This window comes from Triticum aestivum, chromosome 2D (assembly GCF_018294505.1).
Source record: "Triticum aestivum cultivar Chinese Spring chromosome 2D, IWGSC CS RefSeq v2.1, whole genome shotgun sequence".
NCBI lineage: Eukaryota > Viridiplantae > Streptophyta > Magnoliopsida > Poales > Poaceae > Triticum > Triticum aestivum.
The window spans coordinates 514405032-514413243 of record NC_057799.1 but is presented as its reverse complement, the minus strand read 5'-3'; positions in this window follow the sequence as shown (position 1 = coordinate 514413243).

Sequence of the window (8212 nt, the reverse complement as noted above, 5' to 3'; positions counted from 1 at the left end):
TTGTTTAATGAGTATCTTGTACCATAGCTGTGATGGTCATTTTGTAGCTGTGATGGTCATTTTGTAGCTATGTTTGGCCTGCCTGGCCACAGCACCACCAACCTGGAATTGTATTGTTTAATGGGTAGCTGTGATGGTCATTTTGTAGCCATTTAGTACTACTGATGCTAATCAATGGATTAGAAACTGTGTTGATGCTTGCCATGTATATTTAATTTGGCCAGTAATTTTATAATTGGTCAACAGCTTAGTTTGCAGTGCAGATAATCATTGTTTAGCTCACAAGAGTACTCACTTTGCAAATTATTTGATTGTTTAAGGTCAGAGAGATTCAATGTCAGAAGCTCAAAATTCAGTTAGTGTTTACTGTCAGAGGTTCATTCTTTAGTTGGCTATATTATTAAAGTTGTTTCTCAAAGATGCTTAAAGTTCATTTTTTAATTCAGTGGCTAGTCATTTAGGGTCCTACATTGTTTAAAGATGCTCAAAGTTCATTGTTTAAAGCCAGTTGCTCAAAGTTTATTGCTTAAATAATTTGGCTAGGAGATTGATTTTGCACATGCTATGGTTGTTTATATTGTAGGAAGATGACAACGGTGGTATTGTTCTCTGGGTTGACCCAGAGCGGCCTCCTACATTGCAGAATGCCTTGTTGAAGCTCTGGGAAATGTATCATGACAGCAAGAGTGATAGGAGGAAGGATAACCTGGAGAGTTCACTCACTATTCACCATTTGACTGAAGAAAAATAATAATCTAGAGGCCAACTATGACAAATTGGTTGAAGATGTGCACCAACTGTTCAATGCTCAGGAGGATAGGATGGTAGATTTCAGCTATTTGCAGGCTAAGATGCAGAATATGCATGTTTCTGATTCAGTTGTATCTGACATGAAGACAGAGATGGGGAAGAAAGATGCAGAGATCTTCAAGCTGCAGGAGAAGTATAAAGTACTGATGAACCTGACACAATCTCAAGGCACTTGCATCAGGAACCTGAAGTTCAATCATCTAAAAGAGAAGGAAGTACTTAGTACCTCCACCAGGAACCTGCAATTCCAGGTTGATGAACTCAAAAAATCTGAGGAAAAGCTCACCCAGGAGAACACCCAGCTACTCCTTCACATGGGTGATCTCAAGAAGGGGCATGACAAGCTCACAGCAAGGAGGGATCAGCTAAAGATTCAGATTGCTGAACTGTTGAAGTCAGAGGAGAAGAACAAGCAGAAATTGAAGGGGATCCTGGACATCTTGTCAGAATGAAGATGTAGAGAAAGAGCAAGAGCAAGATCCAGATCAACATGAAGAAGAAGAATGTTTGCTTTGCTGACCTTTTGTGAAGTATGGTGTTGTTGTGAACTAAGTTATGTACTATGGATGTGTAGTTGTTGTGAACCACTATGTTGTTGCTTTAAGTTGTTGTGAACCACTATGGTGTTGTTGTGAACCACTTTGTTGTTGCTGTGAACCACTATGTTAACTCTAGTATGTTGTGTTAGAATCATATTTGCTGCTTGTCTTAGTTGCTTGAACCAAGATGTTGGACTCTTTTATGATTTTAGTTGCTTGTCTTGTTGAACCAAGATGTTGAACTCTTTTATGATTTGAGTTGCTTGTCTTAGTTGGTTAATATGTTACATGATTAAGTTGTTGTCATTTAGGGTCCGTCGACGTCGAGAACCCCCTAAACCAAAGTGGTTACTCATTTAGGGCCCGTCGACGTCGAGAACCCCCTAAACCAAAGTGGTTAGTCATTTAGGGTCCGTCGACGTCGAGAACCCCCTAAACCAAAGTGGTTAGTCATTTAGGGTCCGTCGACGTCGAGAACCCCCTAAACCAAAGTGGTTAGTCATTTAGGGTCCGTCGACGTAGAGAACCCCCTAAACCAAAGTGGTTAGTCATTTAGGGTCCGTCAACGTCGAGAACCCCCTAAACCAAAGTGGTTAGTCATTTAGGGTCCGTCGACGTCGAGAACCCCCTAAACCAAAGTGGTTACTCATTTAGGGTCCGTCGACGTCGAGAACCCCCTAAACCAAAGTGGTTACTCATTATCAAACCTTAACATTGCCAATAACACTAATCATCAAATCTCATCATCAAACCTTAACATTGACAAGGCCAACAAAACTAATCATCAAAACTCATTATCAAACCTTAACATTGCCAATAACACTAATCATCAAATCTCATCATCAAATCTTAACATTGCCAAATTGATAGCATAACATTGCCCATAACATTAAAAATTAACTCAGGTAAGATAGTTGATAGCAATTCAGTACACCCAAACATAATCATCCAACCAGTTTGACTTGTTGGTTCAGTACAGTCAAACCTAAGCATCCAACCATGGTTCGGGACACAAAACATTGATCAGTACCATAGTTTTGAGAAACAACAACTCATGACACTCATATGTTACCACTGGGAGAAAATCAGGTCATCCAACCAGTGTGACTTCTTGGGGCAGAAGATGTAGAAGGAGTTGCATATCTTGGGGCAGTGAATGGCCTTGCACCACTAGTTGATGGCTGTGAACTTGCACCAGACCTTGCTCTAGATCTTGCACCAGACCTTGCTCCAGTCCTTGCACCAGACCTTGCACCAGACCTTGCAGGTGGAGGCTGCTATTGTGATCTTGCAGTTGGGGGCTATGATCTTGCAGGTGTAGGTTGCTGCTGCGATCTTGCAGGTGTCTTGCAAAAAGAAGTGAGATTGGTATTAGTAGACAGCATAAAAATATTAACAAATGCACTAGTCAACTAATACAAAAGAAGTGAGATTTGGTATTACCACATGCTTGTTTTTCCTCATAGCCAAATCGGGTTTCAATTGTTTCAGGCAGTTGGTGTATCTATGGCCTTGGAGACCACAGTTAGAGCATGTTATTGTGGCCATTCTACTGCCGTCCTTTGGCTTTGGCACTTCAAACTTGCCCTTGATCCTCTTCTCTTGCTTTCTTCCTCTCCTAACATGAAATTCTGGTGGCTCTATGTCTGGTCCAGGTGTCCTTATCCAGTCATGTTCACCAGGAACAGGAAAGATCATAGGTTCATATGCTGCCACATAAAATGGTTTTTTTTGAAGAATTTACAAACAAAGTCCTCTGCAAACCTCTTGGCCTTGTTAATTGCTGAAATTGCATGGTTGCATGGTAGGCCACTGAGGTCCCCTTTTCTGCAACCACATGTATGATTGTCCAAGTTCACAGGGTGTGTTTGCTGCCCACTGGTCACTTGCCATAAATTAACACCAGCTTGAATGGGTTTGCAGTATCTAGCCCTCTCCTTTTCCAGCTCTAGCTTCTCAGCATAGTGTGGTGTGATCTCCCAGAAAGCTGCCTTTCCTCTCTCTCTCTTCTCATGCCACCTCACCATTTGCTTGTCCTTAATACCATCAACCATAGTCCTAATAGGTTTTTTCCTAAAATCAAGGATATACTTGTTGAACACCTCAGATAGGTTGTTAACAACCAAATCTGTCTTGCAGTTAGTGTCAAAAGCATGCCTTGCCCATGTTTTCTTAGGAATTGCATTAAGCCAGATCCAAGCATCCTCACACTCATTTCTCAAATCATTCATAGAAATATTAAACTTATATTCATTGTAAGCATAACTGGCATTATCCATGCATTTCTTTAGATCTTTCCCACTAAAACCAGCATTCTGGAAATTTGCATATAAGTGTCTAAGACAATATCTCTGGTGGCAGTTTGGAAATACTCTATTCACTGCATTGAGTAGCCCCTGTTGAAATTACAACAGCAAACTAAGCTACTGACTACAGATATAGTTGAAAAAACCCAACAAACTATGCTACTGAAATCACACTGCAAACTAAGTACTTGCCTTCTGTCTATCTGACATGATAGTATAAGGATCAAATTGTCCAACTTCTCCTCCTAGACATATCTTGAGTTGGTGCAGAAACCAGCACCAATTTGCTGTAACCTCCTGACCAACAATGGCAAATGCAATTGGATAAATGTTGTTATTGCCATCTCTGCCAATGGCAGCAAGGATGTGTGCACCTGTGGTCAGCTTAATAAAGCATCCATCAACACCTATTTTACAAAAAAAAGAACCAATTAAGTCAGTACATAGCAAAGAAACTACAACAAAGGTGTGATCATGTACATAGCAATGAAACTAAAGCAAAGAAACAACTAACTAACCAATGAAAGATCTGCATCCATTGAGAAATCCCTCCCTTTCTCCATTTAAGCAGAACTTTGCATGAAACCTTGGCCCTGGATGTGGTATTTTTTTTGTTGCTTTAGGAACTAGAGTTGTAACTACAACCCTACTTCCAGGGTTTGTCTGCATGATGGTTGCTGCATAGTCCCTTAACCTGGGATACTGCTTCTTGTGCTCTCCTAAGACAGCTACCACAGCTAAGTTTTTGGCCCTATAGGCCATGTGCTTAGGAACCTCAACACCATACTTCTCATTGCAGGCATCAATCAGAGTTTGTATGCTAGTGGTTGGATCAGACCTGAACAATGACTCATATGTCTTTGCAAGCCACTTTGCACTAACCGTGAAAGACTCTGTAGTGGTAGGGCAAGTGTGCTCCAGGTTCATTTTTTTATAGCAAAAGTCTTTTCACCTTTGATCACAGCAGCAACAATGTGGAACTGACAGTGCTCATTTCTGCAACATGCAATGATCCTTTGGTCAGAGTTTCTATGATATCTGAAATCTCTTGCCTGTGAAATGTGCAAGCTCAACAGAGCATCTCTGAATTGCTGCTGATTTGTGAAGCACATGTACTTACATAATTGCTGGTGTGGGTGCTCCATTTTTTCATTGAACCATATCCTAGGTTTTCTTTTCTGTGCCCTACTCTTCTTGCTTTTCTTTAGGACAAATTGCAGTGGCTCATGCCCATCATCTTCACTATCCATCAGCCAACCAGTTTCTTCTTCATCTGATGAAGGAATGAAATCTTTCTTCACCTCCTTTAAAACACTAGAATGTGTTCTAGTGGTGGGGCACCTCCTAATTGGCAGCTTCTGTCTCTTCTTTGGAGGTTCTACCTGCAACTGTTGAGCTAACTCCACATTCAAGCTCTCCTCCCTCTCTTCATCCCCACTCTCTTCCTCCTCCCTCTCAAACAGATCCTCAACCTCAGTGTCACCCTCATAATGCAGTTGTTCCTCCTCTTCTGACTCATCATCTGAATATTCATCTTGATCATCTGCTAGTTGTTCCTCATCTGCTTGTCTCTTTCCATCTATTATCTCTGTGTCTTGAGAAATCCTGTACTTCTCCAAGTAGTTGTCACTGTCATATGCCCCTTCTGAATTATCACTACTGTAATATCCCTCCTCCAACAAAACTTCATCCTCCATCACAGATTTCAGCTTTTGTTTACCTAGATTTTTGCTCTCTTGTGTGCAAAAACCACTAGCTTCAACATTGGTACTACTACTGCCCTGACTATTAAAAACAACCCCTTGGTCATCAACAGCAAGCACAGCTGGCTCACTGAGATCATACACAACTGGTGGTGCATAAAGAATGGTTTGTAGTTCAGCATTTCTCTGAATTGCAGCACTGTCAGTGGCTGTTGCTCTAACTAACAGATTCAAAACTAAAGTATGCTCATGCTGCTTCTTAATTTGCTGCAATTTAATGTTTGTGTCAATCAAGTCTAGGCCATGCTCTCTCTGCTCTCCTATGCATGTGTTCTCCATGTGATACAATTCATCAGAGAATGTAAATCCTTGTGTATGCAACAGTGCATACAGATTGAGAAAAGTGACATCAGAACTGCATATCTTCCTATCCAAATTATGTAGGGCATCAAAGTGAATCCTAACATCCCAGATAGCCTCCTCCACACTACAAGTGCCAACAAATTTGGACATTTTCATTAACACTAACCCTAGCCCCCAAATTGGAAGAAAGAACAGAGGAGAGGGAGGAGGACTTACAGCACTCCACCACATCCATGGGTCCAGTGATGACTCGTGAAAGGGTTGGCAACCCAGATCTCTGCCATCCGCAGGCGCTGCTCCATGGTCAGCGGGGCCTCCTCCATTTCTTCCTCGCCGCTCGAGTAGTACGATGAACTATCGCCGTCGCCCTCGGCCAATCCTGGGTGCGCATCGGCCCCGAGGCCAGGAAGATCTCCGTACCCGCCCACACCGCCACCGCTGCTCGAGCCGCCGCCTACACCGCCGCCGCCCGGATTCGCCGTCGCCATTGACACAGAGGAGCACGGGGAGGAGAGGGAGAGGGGAACGAGAGTTAGGGTTCGAACCGGCGACTCGGTTCGACCTAGCCCGTTAGGTCGGACTCGTCCGAGTCAGCGACCCGTCCACGCGCCGATTCGGCCAGCGTGTCACCTGACATGTGGGCCCGACCTGTTGGATACGCGGTCAATACGCACTTATACGCTCCTTAGCCCGGTATGCACCACTTAGGCCCTAAGTTGGTACCAACGTGCAATTAACTCCTTTTTTGCAGGTTATCTTCAGAGCTACAGCTTGGATCCGTGCGTGGTCCTTACTCACTCATATGGACTCCAGGGAGCCTTTGGTTACTGGGTGCAACCAATGAGAGATGGTAGCTCGGGTTATCTTCAACCGGTTCGGATGGCGCTCGCATAACAGGATAGGAGTCTAGGGAGGTTATCCTTCTTATTACCGTATCGGTTGTCATTGTCCGCGTGTGATTTTTCTTATTTTACTTTGTTTTGCTCCGTTTGCGAGTTGTAAGACTTTTATGACGATACTTTCTGGATTGTTAATAAGAGGGCCGCATGCATCATCATGATGCAGAGGCCGGGGGCATGCCTCCATTTCCAAAAAGAAAACGTCAACTCTTTGATTGCAATTTTTGTTGATAGCTTACCAAGATGACCACTTGGTAAAAAAAAACGTCAACTCTACCAAGTCAATCTATTAGTACTATTAAATCGTCAAAGTCAGCTGCACATATGTAAGAAATGCCGCTGCCTGCTGGTTATTATATTTGAAACCATACTGCAAAACTGCATCGTGGCAGCGCTGGAGATCGATTACCCACATATGCCTGCGGTATTTAATTTCACCAGCACCTCTACTCGAGTAGTATACCGCATCCAGATAAATGTCATGCATGACACTCCAGTGAATGGCCACGTTTCAGTGCAAGTACTACAGCGTGCACCGTAGCTTAATTGTAGGCCTGTGGCTTGGCCTTGGCTAGCATGCATATGCAGTGGCGCGATACGGAACGGGCAAAAATGAGTAAAAGCGCGACGAAATTATGGAACGGCACCGGCACACGGAAACCTCCCAGGCTTTTGGATCGGGAAACAGCAGCCGCCCGCATGTCCCCTGCGAACAGAGACGGCGGCAGAACGAAACCATCAGTCCACAGTGCCCGGACAAGCGTGTCACCTGTTAGGCTGTTACCATTACTACTCATTAAAACGCTGAGTACTGGCGCTTAACAAACAAACGGCGGCGCCCTGTCGGCGGCCGAAGCATGCACTTCTCGTCTTCTCCGACCGCCCGACACAAGCCGCAGGCAGAGGCCACAGCCGCGCGGCCCAACAGTAGGCTACTCCGCCTGGCCGCCGGGCTCCGATCGATCCATCGCTGCGCCTGCGCGGGTCACGTTCTTGCCGGGGACACGGCACGGCACGGAGATGCACCCGGTGGCCTCGTGAACTATTCCGGTGCTCGGCGCGGCAGCAAGTGTGCTGGAACGAGTTGCACCCTTTCCTTATTATCACATGTGCGAATGAGACGCGGGCATCAACCGAGCAACTTACTTCTTTTTTTTTTTTTACCAGGAAACCGTAGAACAATGGTTCTATGGTAAATTATATTAATAAATTATGTACAAGCAATCCGATTACATCACAGCAACCATCCAATACCAGTTTTGTGAAACATGAGAACAATTATAAATGCTGTAAAACCCAGGAGCTAATCTTGGCCGCTTTAGTTTGCTTTGCTTTTATCTGTGCTGCCCATAGACCATCTTGAAGATAGAATTTCCAACCCAGAATATGAGGAACTGTTGCACGAAATATCTTGTCATTTCTGATGGACCAAATGCTCCAACAACCCATCACAATAATATCCAGGGCAATATCTGGAGGGAGTTGCTCCAAGGCTAGTTGAAAGTCATCGAAGGCAGATATTCCTCTTGGCTTGGAAGGGATGATGGTATCCCAACATTGGAGAGCAAAGGGGCAATTCCAGAATAAATGAA